The sequence below is a fragment of the Ovis canadensis genome, chromosome 18, assembly GCF_042477335.2.
Source record: "Ovis canadensis isolate MfBH-ARS-UI-01 breed Bighorn chromosome 18, ARS-UI_OviCan_v2, whole genome shotgun sequence".
NCBI lineage: Eukaryota > Metazoa > Chordata > Mammalia > Artiodactyla > Bovidae > Ovis > Ovis canadensis.
In genome coordinates, this window is record NC_091262.1 from 45959483 (window position 1) to 45985988 (window position 26506).

Below are 26506 nucleotides of genomic sequence, written 5' to 3' on the forward strand. Positions count from 1 at the left end.
CTATTCATTACTTCTCCTACTTTTAATAATGTCTTTAGAGTCAATGATCTCCTGAATATTTGGTATAGAAATGTGGACCTCAGATGACTACTTGTCCAAGTACTTTGGATTCAAATCTCCTTTTGAGAAAATTAAAAATTGGCCTTGCCTTTAGTTACTTGACATGGGGAAGTGACATAGCCCTAAGTTTGGGCAAAAAGATAAATCAGGCTCCTAAATTTTAAAAATATAAATGTCAATTATAATTTCATCATGTAAAATATGTTGATTTCACTTCAACTCAATAATATAGGATATAAGCATATCTAAGACTCATGAAGAATCTGGTAAAATTTATTTATTCCCAACTCTGAAAGTCTGCTACTCTTTGGCAGAAGCCAAACAAGGGGTATTTTCATTATCTGCTCCCTTCTCTAAACTCTATACTTGCATATAGATTGTCTGCTACTGCTACTGCTAAGTCACTTCAGTCGTGTCCGACTCTGAGCGACCCCATAGATAGCAGCCCACCAGGCTCCCCCGTCCCTGGGATTCTCCAGGCAAGAACACTGGAGTGGGTTGCCATTTCCTTCTCTAATGCATGAAAGTGAAAGGTGAAAGTGAAGTCGCTCAGTCGTGTCTGACCCTCAGCGACCCCATGGACTGCAGCCTACCAGGCTCCTCCGTCCATGGGATTTTCCAGGCAAGAGTACTGGAGTGGGGTGCCATTGCCTTCTCCAAACTAGGGCAATATTATCCACAAGGTCCTGGGAAATGGTCTTCAATGAATTTTGACTTAGTATTATGCATCTGGCTTCTTACGAGAAACATCTAATCCAAGAACATTTCTAGCTTTTTCAAAACCCCATTGAGTTATTTGTGTTGTTTATACCCAATATCCCATACGTAGGGCCCATGTAGTATCTCCTAGAGGTTAGTGTAAGCAAAAATCATCTTTTTTGTCTATCAACTGAGAAACTTTTTAAAGAAACACATAAGCTATGAGTCTAAACAAAAAAGAAATTATTTTGTCAGATAAAGTAAATTTTGAGAGATCACAATTCCCTAAGCCGAACATACATCCAAAGCAATATGTTTGCAATCAGAAAAGACTGAAATCCAATCAACTGGAATCCTTCATTAAATGGAATGATGCTCTACCATTGCTTTTGAAAAAGGAAAATAAATAACAAGATATGCAAAAGTCAGACTGTGGGACCTAAGATAAAGTTAAAAATGATCCCTGCTTCCACCGACTTCAAAATTAGCCTATTTTTTAGGGGAGTAGAAGCATGCAGATAAAATGACAAATTACAGAAACATAGAAAATGAGAAGTATCCCAAGATTTATAGATAAAGAATTCTGGGAGTTTAGAGAAATGAAATATTGCCCATATATTTAGAATGTCTGAGTTCTTATTCTTTACTGAATGTTCATGCTTCCATCTAGAATTATTATCTCTAGCTTAAAGAGCTTTCTTTAACATTTCTTGTGGAGCAGGTCTCTTGGTAGCAAATTCTCTGTTTTCTTTTATCTAAAAAATGTATTCTTTTTTCACTCCTTAAATTGATGTATAATTTACATAATACTAGTTTCAAGTGTACAGTGTAATTTGATATTTGAATAAAGTATATAATTGCAAAATGATCATGACAATAAGTTCATCCTTCATTCTTGAATAATATTTTTGCTAGGTATAGATTTCTAGGTTGACTGTTCATTTTTTTCCAGATACTATCCTACTCTTTCTGTCCTCAATGATTTCTGATCTGAAGCCAAATATTAAATACCAGCCAACAGACCTTTGAGGCTTTGTTCATTTCCCCTATAAGCTTTCTTTTTTTTCCCCTCAGATAACTAATATTGATCGATTTGAGATCCCTTACTCTTTCCTCTATCATGTCCACTCAATTGCTTTTCATTTCCAGAATTTCCATTTGGTCTTTTTTTTGTTTCTGTTTTACTGCCAACCTCTGTTTAGATTCTCATGCACTGAAAGCATATTTTGTTTAACTTCATTGATAATAGTTATAATAGCTATCTTGAAACCCTTGTATACTAATTCCAACACTTGGTTCATCTTGATGTTGGAAACAAAAGATCATCTTTTCAACCGAGAATGTATTTTATTTTCTTGGTACTTTGTATGTTATATACATAACATGGGCTTCCCTGGTGACTCAGACAGTAAAGAATCCCCCTGCAATGTAGGAGACCCAGTTTGATCCCGGGGTTGGAAAGATCCTTTGGAGAAGGGAATGGCAACCCACTCCAGTATTCTTGCCTAGAGAATTCCATGGACACAATGCCTGGTGGGCTACAGTCCGTGGGGTCACAAAGACATGACTGAGTGACTAACACACATAAAGTCTGTTATTTTTCTCCAGTATTTCTTTGTTTTAGTGATTTAAAAAAAAAACTGTGGGTGGTTAATCTCTAATTGTAAACATTTTTTCTACTGTAGGAGATCTTTTCATTTTAGTTGGGCTATGTGCTGTGTGCTAAGTTGCTTAAGTCATGTCTGACTCTTGGTGACCCTATGGACTGTAGCCTGCCAGGCTCCCCTGTCCATGGGGATTCTATAGACAAGAGTACTGGAGTGGATTGCCATGCTCTCTTCCAGGGGATCTTCTTGATCCAGGGATCAAACCTGCATCTCTTAGGTCTCCTGCACTGGCAAGTGGGTTCTTTACCACTACTGCCACCTGGGAAGTCCTTAGTTGGGCTGGGCTGAGTCTATTCTAGGCATGTATGGTTCAGAGGTCAATCAGAGATGTAAGCAGATAAAAATCTGGAGATCTTTCTGGCTCTTTCCCTTGCAAACCACTTCCTCTTTTGCACTCCCAGTTTCCTGTTTTCTCTTTTCTGATATACCAGACCATAAAGGATTCAGGTCTTTCTCTGTCTGCATCATTGCCATCCATTTTGCACTGCACAGACTGCATTTAGTCCCTAGCTGAAAGGGACTTAGTTGCACAGCTCCTTTTCTCTCTTCTCCAAGTGAGTATGGGTTATTTCTGAGGGTAGTATGGAAAAAGAAGTATAGGGCATTCTAAGCTATTTAATATGCAGGTCAGGAAGCAACAGTTAGAACTGGACATGGAACAACAGACTGGTTCCAAATAGGAAAAGGAGTATAGGCTGTATATTGTAACCCTGCTTATTTAACTTCTATGCAGAGTACATCATGAGAAACACTGGGCTGGAAGAAACACAAGCTGGAATCAAGATTGCCGAGAGAAATATCAATAACCTCAGATATGCAGATGACACCACCCTTATGGCAGAAAGTGAAGAGGAACTAAAAAGCCTCTTGATGAAAGTGAAAGTGGAGAGTGAAAAAGTCGGCTTAAAGCTCAACATTCAGAAAATGAAGATCATGGCATGCGGTCCCATCACCTCATGGGAAATAGATGGGGAAACAGTGGAAACAGTGTCAGACTTTATTTTGGGGGGCTCCAAAATCACTGCAGATGGTGACTGCAGCCATGAAATTAAAAGATGCTTACTCCTCGGAAGAAAAGTTATGACCAACCTAGATAGCATATTGAAAAGCAGAGACATTACTTTGCTGACTAAGGTCCGTCTAGTTAAGGCTATGGTTTTTCCAGTGGTCATACATGGATATGAGAGTTGGACTGTGAAGAAGGCTGAGTGCCGAAGAATTGATGCTTTTGAACTGTGGTGTTGGAGAAAACTCCTGAGAGTCCCTTGGACTGCAAGGAGATCCAACCAGTCCATTCTGAAGGAGATCAGCCCTGGGATTTCTTTGGAGGGAATGATGCTAAGCTGAAACTCCAGTACTTTGGTCACCTCATGCGAAGAGTTGACTCATTGGAAAAGACTCCGATGCTGGGAGGGACTGGGGGTGGGAGGAGAAGGGGATGACAGAGGATGAGATGGCTGGATGGCATCACAGACTTGATGGACGTGAGTCTGAACTCTGGGGGTTGGTGATGGACAGGGTGGCCTGGCATGCTGTGATTCATGGGGTTGCAAAGAATTGGACACGACGAGTGACTGAACTGAACTGAACTGAAGGAAAGGTATGTAGGTAAGAAAGCCTAGATGGGAAAGATGCACTGAGATGGGAAATAATGATGAAATATTAAGTTAGGATTAAATCATGTAAGTTGTCGAATGCTAGCTATAGCTAGGAGTATATCCAATAAAATATACATTTTAGGCAGAAGGATAATATACTCATATCTATATTTTAGTCCAAGATTAATCTATCTGTACTGTTTAAAATTAACTGCAATGATGGGAGGTAGGGAGAGTAGTAAGGAAGCAGTTCCAGTAGTGCAGGTGGAAGGTAATGAGCTCTTAACTTGGCTACTGGCAGAGGGAAGCAAAGAATAGAAATGAAATAGCAAATGACTTATTGATGACCCTAAAATTCAGCAATAATATGGATTATCACAAAAGAGTAAATTTTCCTATTATTAGGCAGTAGGTGCCCCTTTCATTATTTATTTAATAGTGAGGACTGTTATAAAAGCAAATCAATGTAAAATTATTCCTTAGATGTATGAGTCTGGTTCACAGAGTAGAAACAGATAATTACAGACTGTAGTATATTTCAGATACCATATAGTAGATTATCATTCTATTAGGATATAATTATATGGTAGGAGATAAAAATCAAACATTTCCCATTCCACATATCAGTAGCATGTAAAATTGCCATTAATGAAAGCCTGGTTATGGGACTGTCCATACTATAGTTTCATCAATACTTCTATAGCCAAAGAGTCTGAGTGGAAGACTGGAAAAGAATTAAAACCTCTTTTTGATTGATATACTGTAAAAATGAAATTGACTTTGAAGCCATTGCTACCAAAAAGAATAAAACTCCAACTAAAACAATACATAGCACTTAGAAGATACTCCACCTTCAAGGCATTTTACCCTCATTAACTAATTAAGAGTCTCAATTCAGTGGGTCTAATATAGTTTTCTACTCTAATGGTCGCTCAGTCGTGTCCAACTCTTTGCGACCCCATGGACTGTAGCCTACCAAGCTTCTCTGTCCATGGGATTTTCCAGGCAATAGTACTGGAGTAGATTGCCATTTCCTTCTCCAAATGGTATATATTAAAATTCATTTATTAGTAAGCAGTACTTTAATGTCATTATAATCGTTAATTAATTCTGACTTATGTGCAAATACTTCACATATATATGAGTATAGGGTATACAGACATCAACATCCCCTCCCTCTTCTACAAGAGTTAACACATTTATAAATGCTAGCAATTTAAGAGTCACAAAAGCAAAATACAGTTGGGCTTTTTTAAAACAAAATGTGAAAGGGAAAAGAAGAAAAAATAGCCATGGTTAATTTAGTAGGAAAAAGGGGAAAAGTTGTGCTCTTTAGAGAAAAGAAAATTCTTCATGAGAAATTTGGTAAAAGATGACAAATATCTTAGTAAAATTTGCTTGGTTTTGGAGAGTTGATGAACAAAAATTTACTCTGCATTGAGATGGTGATTGCAGCCATGAAATTAAAAGACGCTTACTCCTTGGAAGAAAAGTTATAACCAACCTAGATAGCATATTCAAAAGCAGAGACATTACTTTGCCAACTAAGGTCCTTCTAGTCAAGGCTATGGTTTTTCCTGTGGTCATGTATGCACGTGAGAGTTGGACTGTGAAGACTGCTGAGCGCTGAAGAATTGATGCTTTTGAAGTGTGGTGTTGGAGAAGACTCTTGAGAGTCCCTTGGACTGCAAGGAGATTGAACCAGTCCATTCTGAAGGAGATCAGGCCTGGGATTTCTTTGGAAGGAATGATGCTAAAGGTGAAACTCCAGTACTTTGGCCACCTCATGTGAAGAGTTGACTCATTGGAAGATACTCTGATGCTGGGAAGGATTGGGGGCAGGAGGAGAAGGGGACGACAGAGGATGAGATGAGTGGATGGCATCACTGACTCGATGGACCTGAGTCTGGGTGAACTCTGGGAGCTGGTGATGGACAGGGAGGCCTGGCGGCTGTGATTTGTGGGGTCGCAAAGAGTCAGACACGACTGAGCGACTGAACTGAACTGAACTGAGATGTTTGATTTAAAAATGACAGTTTTTACTCAAAGCTTCAAGGCAGCAGAACAAATGTAATGTCTTTTAATCCTGTTATTTATTACTACCTAGAATGTGTTCCTTGAATAAAGAATACTTTCCTTTTATTAATTTGTGACTAGAGTTGATAAATGTTATATATATATAAGAAATTTACTTGAGACATCTCAGCAAAAATAATTATGGTGTTGTCACTAGGTTACCTCACTAAAATTCCTAGAAATTCAAATTAAACATTAAGAAATCAATAAATCATCTATTGCATTGCTCTAAAATGTAAAAACAAAAACCAAAACCAACTTAGCTGTTGGTTAGACTGCGGAGCATTCTACACACTACCTAAGAAAAGTGCAAAAAATATACACGTCTAAGGACTTCACTGGTGGTCCAAGTGGCTAAGACTCTATGCTTCCTTTGCAGGGGGCATGGGTTTGATCCCTGATCGGAGAACTAAGATTATACGTGCCCAGGGCATGGGCCTCCCAAACCCCCCCAAGAAGTAGAGGTCTTTTCAAGGGTGATAAGGAATACGTAAAACATCTGCAAATATACAAAGAATAAAGATAAAAACAAATAAGCACATTAAATCCTTACATGTGTTTGGATCTTGCAATTTCTAAGAATTTATCTACAGGAAGGCAATGCTATGCTCAATTATTAATTTTCATGCACAATAATTTCTACAGGATGTTCAGTACAGCGTTATTTCTGATAGGGAAATGAGAGACAACTTAAATATCCCATAATATTGGAGGTTAGTAACTTAAGATAGCATGGCAATATGACAGAATATTATACAGTTAATGAAATAGAGATGGTTACTTGAAGACATTGAAAAGTATCTATAAAGCATAACTAGTTTTAAAAAGACTACTTATATACAGGATAATCCGTTTTGCTAAAAACAATGCACATAAATCTAACAAAAAAGATTGAAAGACTAATACAGAATGTCAAATGAAAATGCATATATTCCAAATTTTCTACTACAAGATTACAGGTGTATTTCACTCAACATCACTTTCATAAAAGAAAAGAATTACATCAAGTTACTTAAAGTCTCATATGCCCTTTACCCACATGTAATGTACTCTAGATATTCTTGCTCTGATGGCTCTACATAAACCTTCTGCTCTGTCACTGCAGCTCTCAATGATTCCAACAAAGATAATTCTGAATGTTTATCACATGGTCAGTCACCTGGGAGGGATTACATCAAATTGTTATGAGTTTGGGGACCCAAATGAGCGCCCTCTATTGTCGTGTCCTAGGCAAGATTTGTTCTCCAGAGGTGAGAGGCTAGTGCATTAACCAGGTTTTATATTAAATGTCTTCATCATTTGTGAGCAGCCAGATGGTTGGTAATATGTGTAGATATTTTGAAACATAGGCTGGCTGATTTCAATTAGCTTTGAAGTGAAACAAATGATAGCACAGATCTAAGCCCAGGGGTACTGAGAGAATATTTTCTTTCAGATGAATACTCTAACCTAGAGTTCCCAATTATATAACATAGCTAATGGGTTATCCTGGAACATGTGCCATTAGAAAGAATCTGTTATGAAGCACCTAACTGGGCAAATATTTCATGCCCTGGATAAGGAAACCAGCTAATGTGAATGAGGAAAGGGAATCAAAATGAAGGGGAAAAAAAAAAACCCAATACACCCCAGTATAGCCTACATGCTTGTGTTTCAGACTAAGGTTAGTGAGGAAATTTGGCAGCAAATAAAGATACTTCTATGGTAAGCTGAAGTAGTTTTGGGCCAAATCAAAGGCTCTGCCTAAAAAGATTAGTAACTGAACAACTGTTGGCTTTTCCAGGCTTAGTGCGCAATGCCAATTTTATGTCATTTTCCTCAAGATGCCAGCTGTGTTGTTCCTGATGATTCTCCTCGCTATTATACTGAGGAAAAGGACACAGAAGAGTCCTTGAGAATGTCACCATGTGGGCATATCTTGGCCTCAAAAATTCAGACAAGTCAGGAGAGAATGGAATTAATTCTCTTATTCAAAATAGGTTGAGAATCTAAAATTTTATTTCTTCTCTGAATCATGGGGATCTAATGGTCATTCAGAAAAGTGGTTTGACTCCAAGTCTCCCAAAGAAATCAAATGAGTTATTTTTTAAAAAACATAAAGCAAAACAGAAACAAAAATTTTTTAAAACATAATTTTAACCTTTAATTTTCCTTAACAGAAAACAGTTCAGGTTTTCCCGCCCCCCCCCCCCCTCCATGTTAGCTACATTGCTAATGAAATCCTGGATGTAAAGAAAATTATTGTTTAGTCTCTCAGTCGTGTCCAGCTCTTTGTGACCCCATGAACTGCAGCCTGCTCAGCTCCGCTGGCCATGGAATTCTTCAGGCAAGAATACTAGAGTAGGTTACCATTTCCTTCTCCAGGGGAAAATTAAATGGCTTTCAATGCTTTTCTCACCCCATTCAGTGCCTGGGATGCTTATTATTAACTGCTAACCATACCATAGGTACTATACCAGATACTTCATTTACATTATTGCTTATCACTAACCATGACAGTGACCTTATGTAGGTAAGTATTTTCATTTTATAGACTAATGAATTAAGTAATCTGACCAAGGTCACACAGTCCAGACCCCACTCCAAGACCCATGCCCTCTTCATATAACCATAATTAAATGGAAAGATCTTTCTTAGTTGACTCCTCTCAGTGATTCAATTTTTTACAAGAAGAAATAACAAAAGACCACTATGGCCTGAGACAAAGCATGGACTTTCCATTAATAAAGGCACATATCTTTCAGATGCAGTTGTTTTTCTCACAGGATCATTAGCATTCTGAAATAGTTTGAAGTGGTCAAATAAACAGCAAACAGCTTATCTTTTTTTTTTTTTTTTTAATGCTTTCGTTTTTTTTTCTTTTGGCAGCGCTGCATAGCATGCCTGGATCTTAGTTCCCTGACCAGGGCTTGAATCCATGCCCCCTGTAGGGGCAGCACGGAGTCTTAACCACTGGACCACCAAAGAAGTCCCCCAAACAGCTAGATCTTATAGGCCAAGAGGAGGCAAACACAGGAAGACAATAGGAGCTACAAGGTAATAAAAATAATTGTTTAGACTCCTCCTTCCCTGGTGGCTCAGCAGTAAAGAATCCATCTGCCAATGCAGGAGACATGGGTTTGATCCCTGAGTTGGGAAGATCCCCTAGAGAAGGAAATGGCAACCCACTCCAGTATTCTTGCCTAGGAAATCCCATGGACAGAGGAGCCTGGCAGGCTATAGTCCATGGGGTTGCAAAAGAGTTGGACATGACTTAGCGACTAAACAACCATATCTCAAAATATGGTCCAGTAACTTGCAGCACTGGTATCACTTGTTGGCTTGTTGAGGTTTCCCAGGTAACGCTAGTGGTAAAGAACCTGCCTGCCAATACAGGGGATGTAAGAAACTCAGGTTCGATACCTGGGTTGGGAAGATTCCTTAGAGAAAGGCTTGGCAATCCACTCCAGTAGTCTTGCCTGGAGAATCCCATAGACAGAGAAGCCTGGCAGGTTCTAGTCCATAAGGCTGCACAGAGTTGGATATGACTGAAGCAACTTGGCAGGCATGCATGCATGTTGGCTTGTTAGAAATGCAGACTCTCAGGCCCCACTCCAGACCTCCTAAATCAGTGATTTAAAAGGTTAGAATGTTCATGAAAGCTTGAGAAGCAATTATCTTAATTATAATTAATCCAATAATGACTAAATTATGTTCAAAGCTAAAGAGGTAGAAATTAGCCTAGGGCCAACAATACTTTCTGGAAAAATAAGTATTTTTATGCATTTCCATAATGTAATTTTGTAAATTGTGAACAGTAGCTTTTGCTTCACTTGCTAAGAGCACTTTAGCAGCAAATTTTAAAGTCATTATTCCACCCTTTGTTTCCTACCTGGTAAGAGCTTAGTTTCATCTCTCACTTTTCACCCACTCATCTTAGTAAACATCCAAGTCTAAACAATAGCACATGCCTAGTCAAGATTTTACCTTAAAGTGATAAGGGCCAAAGAGCCACGATATGACCTGCAGGAATGAAGTGCATTTATAAGCAATAGCTGTCCTCACCTGAATTCAAGGTTTTCCTTGATTTAACTATAGTGGCAAGTGACCTGCATATTACCCTACAAAATGCAATTTTCTCTTTCAATAGTGGTCTCTAATACCATTGCTAACTGAAAGGATTTATGAGTTCATTTGTCAAAACAAAAGATCTCATAAAAATAGAGTTTTTTTTACACATCTAGCCACAACCCAAACGAATAAGATTAGTGGGAAGAGTAAAATGCATCTGATTACAGAGAGAACACAGTTAAACCCATTAAGGAACTGACTGGTCATAAAATAAAATTATCAATGTCCTGTTACAGAAACAAAAACATAAAATTACTGATGGATCCTTCTCCTCACTGAAAACAGGAGATCTGTCACATAGTTAAAACCAACCTGCTTGAAGTAACTGACCAGACCACAATGTGTTAAAGGGGAAAACAATAGCCTCACTTGAGAGATTTTTAAAAACTTTCAATTTACAATTGTTATGTTTATAAAGTACTCACATGGGACAAGAAAGACTGCCTCTGAGTCAAAAATCCATGGCTTTGAGTATAATTTAAGGGAATTCTCTTAAACCGACATTCTTACTTTTTATCAGGGTTATTCTTTATTAAGCATCAAAATTAAAAAATCTGAGTCAAAATCCTCAAAAAGCTTAAAAATTAGATGGAATATTGGTTTTTTTCTACTTTAACTTCAAGAATCTCTCTAACTGAAGAGAAATAAATCCAGTCAAAGATACCTGGTGGCTCAGATGGTAAAGTGCCTGCCTACAATGTGGGAGACCTGGGTTCAGTCTCTGGGTTGGGAAGATCCTCTGGAGAAGGAAATGGCAACCTACTCTAGTACTCTTGCCTGGAAAATCCCATGGATGGAAGAGCCTGGCAGGCGACAGTCCGTGGGGTCACGAAGAGTCAGACATGACTGAGCGACTTCATCTTACCTTACCTTATCTTAGGGATACCAAGACATTATGTTATTTCTGATTCTAGATTCTTCTACTTTATAATCTCATAAATCTAACATTCTTATATCCTGTAACAAAAAAGACCGCGTCACCCAGATAATACCATAAAAACAAGAAAAGATTAGTAATAAATTCAATGTTCAAATTATAATAAAATTTTCGTGATTGGCCAGTTTCACTAATACAGCATTCTTTTGTCTGATAATACCTTCCATCTTTGCTGCTTTTCTCCTTTAACAGGATTGTTGGCTTTGTTTAAAAGAGGACTGATTTGTCTCTGACTTATCAGATGGTTAAAGTCTGTCTAATTTGAGTAAGCTCTTAAAAAAACACTGCTTTAGAAAGGTCAATTAGTTCTAAACAAATGTGTTCAGTTCAATAAGCATCTCCTATAGAGACAGGTCCTAAACGGATAAGCCAATATGTCCTGTTGTGCTCTAGTGTATAAAGGGGCAAAGGAAGCTGTAAGTGAATGCACACATTACCAGCTGGAGTCCCCAGAGTTTATAATTTCCGCCAACACTTACAGGAGATTTCCACTGAGCTGCTACACCAGCATTTTCTAGGCTTTTGCTGAATTATGCCATTTGTAGGGAGAGGGGTATTTAAAAACACATCAAATCCATCATGAAATCTGGTTGTTTTTTCCTCCACAGTGATTTCCGGTCTTTCCCACCTATTTCCACTTCTGCAGTTGCACCTTTCATGTTTACAATGTTCTGGCATTCTCCCAGCTGCTGTCTTTGCCTCCAGGCCTTCTCACCCCATCTATATACACTCATTAAAATAATGTTCTTCAATTAATTTCATCATGTAACCTGTCTGTTCAAAAAATTACCATGAATTCCTGTTTCTCAGTGTTATCAAAGCTACATTTCTTAACTTGGGTCTCAAAACTCTCCATACTTCAGATCGATTACTATTTCCTCTTTACCGATGAAGCACTTTTGAGTCCTTGACCAGGGTCACACAGTTAGTAGAGGAGCTGGGATTTCAGCCCAGGCAATCTGGTTTCAAAGTTTATGTTCTCAAGCATTATATTATACTACATGACCCCTGTTAAGAGCTTGGTGTGCGGAGTTACCTTGCAATTGCATTTATGGATCTCTGGATATTTTCCCCAACTACATTGTTCTCAGAGACAGTCCATTTCTTTGGTATGTTCAGATAAAGCCTACACATAGTAGACAACTTAATGTTTCATTGACTGGTGTTACACTATGATGATTGTTTAGATCTTTGAAAGTATCAGGTGGTTAAAATGGTTTTTGTCTATTCATATCCTCATCTGCTGTAGCTTGTGCATTTCCTTGTCTGACAATGCTATACTAAGTCGCTTCAGTTGTGTCCAACTCTGTGTGACCCCATGGACAGCGGCCCACCAGGCTCCTAAGTCCACAGGATTCTCCAGGCAAGAATACTGGAGTGGGGTGCCATTTCCTTCTCCATACTTACTATAGGGTTGGTCCCAAAGTTCATTTGGGTTTTTTTGTAACATTTCATGGAAAACCCCAACAAACCCCAACAATAGGGTGGTATTAGATATTCCTAAATGGTATTGTGGTTCAGAAATATACAATGGTGGAATCTCAGCAGAGATTCACACACACACACACACACACACACACACAAAATCAAATAGTGAACAGAAGACTACTCTTAATGGCAATCCTAGAAATAAAACAAGTAGGAAGGCTACACCAAGCATGATGGTATGTAGCTCCAGCACTTGCAATTCTTAAATTCAAAATAACTTTTAATACACTCAGTTTTCTATATATGATGAAGCCAACAAAGTAAATAAAGGGGGAGCCCCTTGCTAGAAGGCACTGTGATGTACATTTCACGAGAGAAGGCAGCTAGTAGTCATAGTCTTGTTCAATCCTAGGCAAAGTTTGTGTAAATTAAATATTCAAGCTTAGCCCTGTGCTCTGAGTATTTGATCAATCCTGAACTATGAAACAAAAAGAGAAATCAATACTCTCCCTTAATTCTGTCAAGTTTGTGGCAACTGAAAATAAAATATATGGGTGATATTATACATGCAGAAAGACCATTATCCAGAACAAGACATTCTCTTTCCTCTTCTCTTTTCTTCTAGAGTTTTTCCACCATTACATTACCAGTTAAATTTACCTGAGATGTTTCAAAAGAAATTTGAAACATTATCATTTACAGATCTACAGAGATTAACCATATAAACATATGATGACAGAGTTGCCAATACAAAGAATTAGGCATCCACATGTTATTTCATTAACAAAAACCCACTGTTCTAAAGATTTTGGAACTAACAAGGTTATGTCCCAAGTTCAAGATAAACCAATATTCCTATTTTTAAAACAAGACAGTGAATAACTTTGAAACTAGATCCAAAATAATAAGCTACTCCAGAGGATGGTAAGGAAGCTAAAAGCCAAGATGCTACCTATTTTCTCTATTATTTTTCTAAGTAGTCCAAAGGCAAGCTTGGAGGAAAGTGCAAAACCCAAAGTAAACATGTCTAATTAAAAGATAGCTGGAGGAAGTTCTGCATAAATATTTTTTGGATGCAGAAAAAGAACTATTGTGAGATAAATCTCACTCTTCATAAGTCAAGAGGAAAACCGAGGATAACTCAGAATAGTTAGAATAACAATACCAGCTATCACTTACTGTCAAGAAATTTTATTATCTCCTTTAAGTCCCACATCTACCTTATTGAAGTGTTACCATTCCAGTCCTATAGATAAGGAAATTGAAACTCTGAAAGATTAAGTAATTTGGTCATAGACCTACGTCCTGCTTCATATACCTAGACTGTGGCATACCTGGGCTATGGAGTCAGATCTAAGTCTAAAGTCTACGCTTCTTTCTGTTTGACTATACTTTAGAAGTTCACAACCTTCAGTGCCTGCCACAAGAGTCTGGGATCTTTTTCAAAATACAGATGCATGGGTTACATCCTCATAGTTCCTAAACCAGCAGGTCTGAGATGGCACCAAAATATTTTTACTTTTTTTTTAAAAAAGGTAGCACAGGTGTTTCTGATGCACATCAAAAGACTAGACTGGGGAAAAAACCCAAGGCAATCTAAAAGTAAATTCTTTGTCATTCTGTAATACCTGTTTTTCAGCAAATTAACCTTTCTAATCATACATTTTGTAGGCATCCATTAAATCCTCCTGTTTTCTATCGGTATGCTATCCGTAAGCAAATAAGGAGGTTGGAGTAGTATAACTGATACAGAGGCCCATTTACTATAGGAGGAACATCAAATAGGCATTGACCATTTTCTACCAAAATCCAAAAAATAAATAACATAGAGACAGTAGAGGTAGAAGTCAGAGAAATATTGTTCTAATATCTTAATATAGCACACATTTTGGATTAGACAGAAAATGATAAAACCTTATAAAATAAACAGAAAAAAGCAGTTTTATTCTGGGCTTAATCTTCAGATTTAGGTCATACCTGAATGGCCTATGGCTTTCTCTACTTTCTTTAAATGAAGCCTGAATTTTTCAATAAGGAGCTCATGATCTGAGCCACAGTCAGCTCCAGGTTTTGTTTTTCCTGACTGTATAGAGTGTCTCCATCTTTGGCTACAAAGAAGGCCAAAACCAGCCCCCAAAAAAGAAATGTAAGAAGGCAAAGTGGTTGGCTGAGGAGGCCTTACAAATACTGAGAAAAGAAGAGAAGCGAAAAGCAAAAGAGAAAGGAGAAATATACCCAGTTGAATGTAGATTCCAGAGAACAAAAAGAGCTAAGAAAGGCTTCTTAAGTGAAATACAAAGAAATACAGGAAAACAAGAGAATGGGAAAGACTAGATCTCTTCAAGAAAACTGGAGATACCAAGGGAACATTTCACGCAAAGATGGGCACAATAAAGGACAGAAATGGCAAGGACCCAACAGAAGCAGAAGAGATTAAAAAGAAGTGGCAAGAATACACAGAAGAACTAAATGAAAAAGGTCTTAAAAACCCTGATAACTGTGATGGTATGTATGGTCACTCACCTAGACCCAGATATCCTGGGAGTGTGAAGTCAAGCGGGCCTTAGGAAGCATTACTATGAATAAACCTAGTGGAAGTGATAGAATTCCAGCTGATCTATTTCAAGTCCTAAAAGATGATTTGTCAAAGTGCTGCACTCAATATACCAGCAAATTTGGAGAACTCAGCAATGGCCACAGGACTGGAAAAGGTCGGTTTTCATTCCAATCCCGAAGAAAGGAATGCCAAAGGATGTTCAAATTACTGTACAACTGTGCTCATTTCACTCGGTAGAAAGATAATGCTCAAAATCCTTCAAGCTAGGCTTCAGCAGTACATGAACGAGAAATTCCAGATGTACAAGCTGGATTTAGAAAAGGCAGATGAACCAGAGATCAAATTGCCAAAAACTGTTGGATCATGGAAAAAGCAAGGGTATTCCAGAAAAACATCTACTTCTGCTTCATTGACTACACTAAAGCCTTTGACTGTGTGGATCACAACAAACTGTGGAAATTCTTAAAAAGATGGGTGTACCAGACCACCTTACCTGTCTCCTGAGAAAGTTGTATGCAGGTCAAGAAGCAACAGTTAGGATCAGACATGGAAAAATGGACTGGTTCCAAATTGGGAAAGGAGTATGTCAAAGCTGTATACTGTTACAATGCTTATTTAACTTATACACAGAGTGCATGTGTGCTAAGTCACTTCAGTAGTGTCTGACTCTTTGACACCCTATGGACTATAGCCCACCAGGCTCCCCTGTCCATGGGGTTCTCCAGGCAAGAATACTAGAGTGGGTTGCCATGCTCTCCTCCAGGGGATCTTCCCGACCCAGAGGTCAAACTTGTGTCTCTTACATTTCCTGTAAAACCTAAGTCCTTTACCACTAGCGCCAAAGTACATCATGTGAAATGCCAGCCTGGATGAATCACAAGCTGGGCGAAATATCAACAACTTTAGATATGCAGATGATACTACTCTAATCTCAGAAAGTGAAGAGAAACTAAAGAGCCTCCTGATAAAGGTGAAAGAGGGGAGTGAAAAAGCTGCCTTAAAACTCAACATTCAAAAAACAAAGATCATGGCATCCGGTCCCATCATTTCATGGCAAATAGATGGTAGAAAAGTGGAAACAGTGGCAGATTTTTCTCCCCCCTTGGGCTCCAAAATCACTGTCGACAGTGACTGCAGCCAAGAAATTAAAAGACGCTTGCTCCTTGAAAGAAAAGCTACTACAAACCTAGACAGTGTATTAAAAAGCAGAGAGGTCCATCCAGTCAAAGCCATTGTTTTTCCAGTAGTCATGTATGGATGTGAGAACTGTACTGTAAAGAAGGCTGAATGCTCAAGTATTGATGCTTTCAAATTGTGGTGCTGGAGAAGATTCTTGAGAGTCCCTTGGACAGCAAGGAGATCAAGTCAGTCAATCCTAAAGGAAACCAACCCTGAATATTCATTGGAAGGACTGATGCTGAAGTTGAAGCTCCAGTACTTTGGCTTCCTGAATGTGAAGAACCAACTCATTGAAAAACACCCTGATGCTAGGAAACATTGAAGGCAGGAGGAAAGGGGGTGACAGTGGATGAGATGGTTGGATGGCATCACAGACTCCACGGACATAATACCTGGGCAAACTCTAGGAGATAGTGAAAGACGGGAGCCTGGTGTGTTGCAGTCCACGGAGTTGCAAAGAGTTGAACATGACTTAGCAACTGAACAGTAACAACAATCTTCAGAAGCTTATAATTTGTAGAAATGAGATTTAAGTACTTTTTTTGGCCCCTCAATATGACATGGGGATCTTAGTCCCTAATCAGGGATCAAACCCACAGCCTCTACATTGGAAACAGAGTGCTGGACTGTCAGGGAAGTCCATAGATTTAAATAGTTTAGATACAACCATCTCCAAAATGTTTTCTGCTATTGTTCTGTAGAGCATAAGTAAGAAAAAAATCCCACAGGTTAATATTTTTTCTGTTAAATGCAGATTTCTCTTAAGAAAATAGGCTAATATTTTACATACATCATTATTTTATACATTCATTTTTACTGAGTACTTACACAAGACACTTTACTACCTCTAATTTTTTACCAGTTGCATTCTAATCATGCTTTTATCATTTTGAACTTGTACTTCTAACTTGACTCAAAAAATATAGGGTGGTTACCGGGTCTGTTCTGTGTCCACAGGTTCTCACAGGACCTGAGTTCATAATAAGGTCATGTTAGATAACCTGCTTTGGCCTTTAACTTTTCCAGAACTTCTGGTGCAGGACTTCAGTGAATAAAGTTTGACCTGCAAGACCCTCAGAGTATGCTTGATCCATACTCCTCATTAGACAAATGAAGCACTAAGATGCAGAGAGAAAGAAGTAGATTAAAATATCACGTATCTGGCCAAAGCTGCTGCTTTTTTGCAGTCTAGCACCAAACTTGAGAAGTGGGTACATCTCAGGCAATGCTGCACTATGAATTTTATGGCCCCAGAACACTTTATCTTCATGGCCCTTCCTCCATAAAAAAGTGAAAAATTGTATTTACTGCCCTTTTGGTATGAAGACAAATATATTAATGCATGTGTATTCAATCACTGTCATGCGTGACACTTTGCAACCCCATGGACTCCAGCATTCCAGGCTTCCCTGTCCTTCACTACCTCCCAGAGTTTGCTCAAATTCATGTTCATTGGGTTGGTATTGCTATCTAACCATCTGATCCTCTGCCGCCCCCTTCTCCTTTTGCCTTCAATCTTTGCCAGCAACAGGGTCTTAAAACATTTTGTTCATTTGTTCCTTTGGATTTCAAAAGACTTTAAAACATTTTCATGAGCCCCTACAGATACTGAGGGTCCTGGGCACTAAAGGATAAGATGGCTGTGGTTTTAGATGACCCATTTGACAGTCAAAACCAGCTTTACTCTTCTCCAGGAGACACGGCTCTGCCAGAGGGCACTATCCACATGGCTTCTCTATCACTTAGGATGTACTGGACATAGAAAGCTCAGCCTTTTATCAGACTATTCCAGTGATGTTCATTCCAGCAGCTCTCCAGAACCTACTTCCTCATTCAAAACCAGTCAAGTCCCCTACAAAAACATTCTGAGGGAGTCTGCAGTATTCAGTAGAGATCAGCTGCCGAGACTCTGGGAATGGAAACAATCTCCAGAGTCCCAAATGTATTTGAAAGGAATATTAGACAGATCACTTCATTGGGATTTATGGCCTTTCACAGGATGGCTAGTTATCACTCATAGTGACATCCTTACTCTAAGAGGATTTTCTGGACTAGACATGGTTTTGTTTCCAGTATATTCACTATGTAAAAAGGCTATATCATTCATAAAATGGAAGAAGGTGTAACTCTACTGCAATCAGGGAAAGTCAAAGACTATCAAATCTCCCAATATTAATTCAATTTATGGAAACTGTCATTTTAAATGGAATGTATCATTCCCATAGCACCTGCTCTGATTGATTTTACTTTAGGGTCCTCAGGTATGAGGTTCAACTCAAGTGCGATCCTCTCAGTAACTCAGCATTGATCACTTCTCTCATGATCACAGGTATTTGACTCCTGACCACTTTTGTCACCTATGTTATTTTTCTATAGCTATTTCTGATTTTTTAATTCAATGTATAATATAATATTTTCTGACTACTATATGCTAGGTATGACATGGTGTATACAAAGAGCAGTAAAATAAGACACTACTCTCGAAGAGCTAATTTCAAGCAAGGGGCAGAACAATATATAATATATTAATATTTAAAACAGGGCAAACATAAGTGCCACTATAGTGTATTTATTGGATGAAGGAAGTACTTATCATGTAGGTGATAGCATTTGAGATGAGTGTTAATGAGGAAAGATGACACAGAATTGGAAATAAGGTAGAAAAGAAACAGCACGGCAAAAACACAGAAATAGCAAAGTGTCAAATATATTTACAAAACAAGAAGTATAATTTGGTTTACAACATGTAGTACTACTGAGAGGTGAAAAGCAAAATTATGGGCAAAATATAAACATCTAAAAGGTGTCCTAACATCTGGGACCTCATTTTGTATTTTGTTTGTATTCTTATAGCCCAGCCTAGTTCTGGCCATTAATAACATTTGGCAGTTGACTGAAGCTGTTAGAAAAAGCATTCAACAGTGTACATATCAATAAGGTACCTGTTCAAAGGCATATAATAATTATAGAAACTATATAATGACATAAGGCACTTGGGGAAAAAGTGCCCACAAATTTAGTATAAAATAGATGTAGTTAACAAAGAATAGATTTGGGGAAAATCATTTTAACCTTTCTTGTAATATAAATTTGGTATTTTGAAATATTCCAATACCCATCACAAATTTCATGACATTTCTTCCACCAAAGCTCAGCAATAAAGTATGTGCACTTCAATAAACAAGAATTCCAGTCGTTTAGACTACTAAGTGTACTTTTCATCAAGTCTTCCAAGACAGGTGCCGATTCAGTTTAATAAAGGAAAACTGCAATGGCTTCCTAAGTAAAGGAAGGCAGCTAAAACTAAAGGCCAAGTTTTACTGAGAACAATTTGCAAGTGCATAATTAGGCTAACAAAGGGAATTAAAGACAGCGTCTTCAGTTTGAAAAACGGCCCAAATTAAACTAAAATTCAGAATTTTCTTGCAATAACAAAATTTTAGAGCATAATTTTATTTTCAGATGTGGATAAAATATTGTAATTAAAATATACAAGTAGATTCAAAATTTCAGAAGTAAATGGAAATTAACTATTTGAACAATTACTTTACAAGAAAAATTCAAATGTATGCAGATACAATGTAACAGATGTTCAATTTTACAATATATTTTAAAAGCTAAATGTATAATAAAACAATGTTACACTCATTTTCTCTGACCATTAATCTACTCCCTTCTAAGGTATCAATGGTTAATGTCTTCCTACACCACATATGTATAAATTCACTTTCTTACAAGCATCTCTGCCTGTGTTTGAATTGATATACTATGAAATTTGAACAAACACAGGTATTTTCTCTAACAACCATTATGACTCAAAACTATTATAAATGCCACATGACTCATATCTCACCTGGTATGTTTGCTCAAAATGTAGATCTTTACTCCAACAATTCTTGGATCTCACCAAGATACAAAACCATTACCCTTTTGTTGTAACGAATATTCTTACTTCTCTCTTACTCAAAATAAATTCCATGAAGAATTATGCTTTCAACTTTGCAACACTCTCAAAGTTCTTTCTTTCCTCTTTCAACCCTCTTAGCCTGAGTAGATGACTACCAGAGAAAAGTCATACAACTTTGTTGACTGCTTTCACTTAAAATGTATTAATGTATTACTACAAGTCTCAAATGGGGACTTAACACTGTCAGAAACAGAATCCAAATCAGTTCTTTCTATATACCTACTTTGCCACTTTGAGATAACTATTTCACAATTTTCTTGTCTCCTTAAATCTCTGACATCCCTTTCCCAAGTCCCTTACTACTGATGACCTTGCCTCATACTTGAGGGGAGAATAAAAGTGAAAGTGAAGTCGCTCAGTCATGTCTGACTCTTTGCAACCCTATGGACAGTAGCCTACCAGGTTCCTCCATCCATGGGATTTTCCAGGCAAGAACACTGGAGTGGGTTGCCATTTCCTTCTCCAGGAGATCTTCCCAACCCAAGGACTGAACTTGAGTCTCCTGCATTGTAGGCAGACGCTTTACTGTCCGAGCCACCAGAGAAGTCACTTGAGGGGGAAAATAGATCCAAATAGATGAATTTTATCTCACCTTCCTATTAATTCTACCAATCTGACTTCATATACGTTACCTTCACTGCCCTAATAATGGAAAAAGGATTTGTGTCCCTCTTTAAAGCCAACCCTTCCACTTGTGGTCAGAATCTCACCCACTTGTGACTTCTCAAGGATTGTTACTGCAATATCTTTTCTCAATATCATCAATTTCTTCAGTCCAGATAATTCCCACTGGCATGTGGATGTGCCTCAATCCCACTCATTTTATTTTTACATTTTTATTTATTTTGGCTGCACTGGGTCTTTGTTGCTGCATGTCGACTTTTCTCTAGTTGCGGCAAACGGGGGCTACTCTCTAGCTGCAGTGCACACTGGCTCCTCATGGCGGTGGCTTCTCTTGTTGTGGAGCACGAACTCTGGGGTGCTCTGACTTCAGTAGCTGCGGCGTGTGAGAGCATCCCGCACCAGGAATTGAGCCGGTGTCCTCTGCACTACAAGGGAGATTCTTAACCACTGGACCACTAGGGAAGTCCAATCCCATTCATTTAAAAAAACAACAACCTTCCCTGTATTTATGTCTCCCTGAGGGCTTCCCGGGAGGCTCAGAGGTTAAAGCATCTGCCTGCAATGTGGGAGACCTGGGTTCAATCCCTGGGTCAGGAAGATCCCCTGGAGAAGGAAATGGCAACCCACTCCAGTATTCTGGCCTGGAGAATCCCATGGACGGAGGGGCCTGGTAGGCTGCAGTCCATGGGGACGCAAAGAGTCGGACACGACTAAGCGACTTCACTTTCACTTCACTAGGTACTCAGCACTCCTGTATTACCTTCCGTAACAAAACTCCGCAAAAAGAGTACCCTTTTCATACAAATAAAATTTTTTTTATTCTAGTTCTGTGAAAAATGCCGTTGGTAACTTGACAGAGATCGCACCGAATCTGAAGACTGCCTTGAGTAGTACAGTCATTTTATCAACATTGATTCTTCTAATTCAAGAACACAGTATATCTTTCCATCTGTTTGTGTTGTCTTCAATTTCTTTCACCAGTGTCTTATAGTTTTCAGAATATAAGTCTTTTGCCTCCTTAGGTAGGTTTATTCCTAGGTATTTTATTCTCTTTAATGTGATGGTAAATGGGATTGTTTCTTTGATTTCTCTATTTTTTGTTGTTACTGTATAGAAATGCAAGATTTCTGTGTATTGGTTTTGTATCCTGCAACTTTACCAAATTAATTTATGAGCTCTATAGTTTTCTGGTGGCATCTTTAGGCTTTTCTATATATAATATCAGGTCATCTGTGAGCAGTGACAGTTTTCTTTTCCAATTTGGATTCCTTTTCTTTTTCTTCTCTGATTGCTGTGGCTAGGACTTATGATACTATGTTGAATAAAAGTGGTGAGAGTGGGCATCTCCTTGACTTGTTTCTGATCTTAGAGGAACTAGTTTCAGCTTTTCACCATTAGAGTATGATGTTAGCTCTAGGTTTGTTATTATGGCCTTACATTGAGGTAGGTTCCCTCTATGCCCACTTTCTGGAGAGTTTCTATCATAAACGGATGCTGAACTTTATCAAAAGCTTTTTCTGCACCTCATGGCTTTTATTCTTCAGTGTCTTAACGTGGTGTATCACACTGACTGATTTGTGGATACTGAAAAAGTCTTTGCATCATTTAGATAAATCCCATTTGATCATGGTGTCTGATCCTTTTAGTAATTTTAAAAATTTGTATGGAATCACAAAAGACCCTGATTAGCCAAAGCAATCTTGAGAAAGAAAAATGGATCTGGAGGAATCAGATTCTCTGACTTCAGACTCTGACTATATGACAAAGCTATAGTAATCAAAGACAATATAGCACTGGCCAAAAAACAGACATATAAATCAATAAAACAGGATAGAAAGACCAGAAATAAAGCCACACCACTGTGGTCAATTAATCTACAACAAAGGAGGTAAGAATATACAGTGGAGAAAAGACAGTTTCTTTAATAAGTGGTGCTGGGGAAACTAGACAGCCACATGTAAAAGAATGAAATTAGAATATCCTCTAACATCATATGCAAAAATAAATTCAGAATGAATTAAAGCCCTAAATGTTAAGACTAGATACTATAAAACTCTCAGAGAATACATAGGCTGAACACTCTTTGACACAAATCACAGCAATATCTTTTTGGATATACCTCCTAGAGTAATAGAAATACAAATAAATGAATGGGACCTAATTAAACTTGAAACCTTTGCACAACAAAGGAAACTATATACAATGGGAGAAATACTTGCAAAGATTGCAACTGACACGGGATTAATTTCCAAAATATACAAAAAGCTCATACAGCTCAATATCGTAAAACAAACAACCCAATCAAAAAATAAGCATAAGATCTAACTAGACCTTTCTCTAAAGAAGACACACAGATGGCCAAGAGGCACATGAAAAGATGCTCAATAATGTTAATTATTAGAGAAATGTAAATCAAAACTACAGTGAACCTCATACTGGTCAGAGAGGCCATCATTAAAAAGTCCACAGACAATAAATACTGGAAAAGATGTGGAATATAAGGAACATTTCTACACTGTTGGTAAGAATGTAAATTGGTACAGTCACTATGAAGAACACTATGGAGCTTCCTTAAAAAGCTAAAAATAGAGTTGTGTGATCTAGGATCCCACTTCTAGGTATATATCCAGAGAAAACTCAAATTTAAAGAGATACATGCACCCCAATGTTCACTGCAGGACTATTTACAACAGCCAAGACATGGAAGCAACCTAAATGTCCATTGACAGATGAATTGATAAAGAAGATAGATATACTTATATATAATGGAATATTGGAGAAGGAAATGGCAACTTACTCCAGTATTCTTGCCTGGACAATCCTGTGGACAGAGGAGCCTGGTGGGCTGCTGTCCATGGGGTCGCATAGAGCTGGACACAACTAAAGCGACTTAACATGCATAGCATGCAATGGAATATTACTCAGTTATAAAAATAATGAAGTAATGTCATTTGCAGCAACATGGGTAGACCTCACAATTACCAAACTAAGTGAAGTAAGTCACTCTTAACACTGTTATTAGTCAATGCTCTAAAACCTCTGGTGAGATCCTCAGTTTTCATGGAACAAAACCTAACTCCCTTGTTAAGATATTCAAAGCTTTTCATGATTTCAACTCATCCTACATTTTCAGTCCCATCTCTCAGTGCATTTCCTTCAACTATCCTTTAATCATGTAAGACTGCATGCCCCAGAGATGACTGGATTGACCTACCTCTAAACTTTGGCTCATGCTATTCCTTCACCCTAGGAACAATCATGGAATACACAGAACACTGCACTAGTATCAGGAAACTTGGGTAAGAGTTCCAGCCCTACCATGTGTCCTCTCTTGAGTTCATTTTTGATAGGTAAAATAAGGACAAAGTACCAGCCTCAGGATTAAATAAGAATGTATTTCAGAGTTTTTTTAATGAATTATAAACAGTATGCAAAATACTGCCAAATTCTTCTAGATAATGACTCAACAATTTTACAAGCCCACAATTACTAAGAGAATATCCTTTCCTCCACATACCTGCCACCACTGGACACAGCAATTAAAAACAAAAAACAAAAATCTTCTGCCAATCCAGCAGATAAAAACAATTTCATTATCTTTAAAAACTTGCATTTCTATTAGACTGAACATCTTTCCCAATGTTTATCAGGTATTTTCTTTTCTTTTAATTCCCTGATCATATTCTTTGCCCATTTTTCTATTTCTTCCTCCCTTTTTTATATTATGAATATATTACTGTGCTTTTTTATCCATTTGAAATGCTTAAGTCTGGCACTTAGCTTCTTAATTTGTTTAAAGGTTTTTTTGTCATAGAGAAGTTTTTATTTTGCCATATCTAAGTGAGCCATCTATTCTTTTTAAATGGTTTTTGATCTTAATAGCTGATTTTAAGGCCTTCTGTATCTCATGGTCACAAAAACTTTCTTCTAACATTTGCAAAGTATTTCTTATATTTAAAATTTTACTACATTTAATTCTTATTTTTGTGAATGGTATGAAAATTTTCATATATTTTCCTAAACACACATCATTTACTGAATAATCCATTCTTTATATACTGATTTAAAGTATCACATTTATTCTATATTTAGGTTGGGAGATATACAGATACCTGAGACAGATATGGGTCTGTCTCAGAATCTTTACTCTGTTATTGATATAGTTGTCTTTCCCTATGCCAAAACCACACTTCTGCATTTTACTGAATGCTTTTTAGGGGTGCTACTGAGATGACTGCATAGTTTTCTCCTCTAATAACTAACTAAGTTATACATATAGATTTTACAGTGCTGATCCATTTTGCGTTCTTAGTGTAAATACTAAGTAAACAATTCAGCATTTTGATATCTTATTTATTTTTTTAGTCCTATCTCTAGAAATAAGAGATAGACCTGTAGTTTTTCCTCCCTCTCACCACCTCCCCTGCTCGCTGACTTCTTGCTCTCTCTCTTTTTTCTGTGTCCTCCCTGTTTCGTTTGGGTATTAGTGTCACATGATCATCATGAAACCAATTGGGCAGGGTCCTATCTTTTTATACATCATGCAAGCTTACATAGGAGGTCTGTAAACGTTTCCTAGAACTCACCTGTAAAACTTTGGCCATTGTAGGGACAAATCTTTAATTTTTTTTTTCAATTCCTTCTCATAATTATTAGTTAACTTAAGGTTTTTACCATTTCATGTGATTGAATAAGTCATATTTCTGAAAAACTACCCACTGAATCTTGGCTTTCACATTTCATTAATACACATTTATACAGTTCTTACCACTTTACAAATCTCTGTATCTTCAATTGTGCTTATTTTTTAATTTCTAATATTGATTAGTATCTTTTCTTTTCTAGACTTATGAAGATTAATCTGTTATTGATGTTTTAATCAATCAAAACATGCTGATTTCTGATTTCACCCTTATTAATTTAAACCTTTATCTTCTTTGAATTGTTTTATCATTTCTTTCTTAATCTTTAAGTCAATTATTTAATTCATTAATTTAATTTATGAAGTGACTTAATTTTTATGGAATGAAACATACATCCATAAAAAGTTTAGTAACATAAAAGTACAAAATAGTAAGCAACAAACCAACCAATATCCCATTACTCAGAAAGGAAAAGTGCTAACATTAATTGAATGTTATTCCATATATCTCTCTAAGCATTTATGGAGATGAATGGATGACTCTATGCCTCCCTATTTATCCTTTCTCTTCCCAATTTTATGGTCTTTCTTATTGAACTGTTTTTAACTTCAAAAAGCTTTAAAATTTACAGAAAACAGCAAAATTCTGTAATGCAATTATCCTTCAATAAAAAAGAAATTAATTTTAAAAGGGGGAAGATTCTAAAAATTTTTTTTCTTTTCTAGTAAATGTAATATCATCTTGCATGTCTCTGAGAATATATTTATTCTAAAGTTCTGTTTTGTTCTATTAACTCTGATTCCTTGGGTATTAGGTCTTCCATTTTATAGTTTGGAACCTTCCACCATGGTATTAGTTTTCTTTAAATATTTTGTGATATTGACTTGTGGGATCATCTTCATTTAGGATTTAGAGATATCTTGTTAGTCTGTGACTGATGTGATTACAGAAGCATTTTTTC

At 37.4% G+C, this 26506-nt stretch overlaps 1 protein-coding gene across 6 annotated transcripts in view; it reads right to left on the reverse strand.

The window, feature by feature from the left end:
• The window catches only part of PEAK1 (pseudopodium enriched atypical kinase 1), a 323221-nt gene that overhangs the window by 104804 nt on the left and 191911 nt on the right, over positions 1-26506 (reverse strand). Inside the window, exon 5 of one of the 6 annotated variants that reach the window (XM_069560149.1) lies at positions 9503-9702. The exons of the other annotated variants lie outside the window; for them this stretch is intronic. The gene's annotated coding sequence lies outside the window, so the exon portion shown is untranslated. The remainder of the gene's footprint in view (positions 1-9502; positions 9703-26506) is intronic. 6 annotated transcript variants of the gene reach the window in all.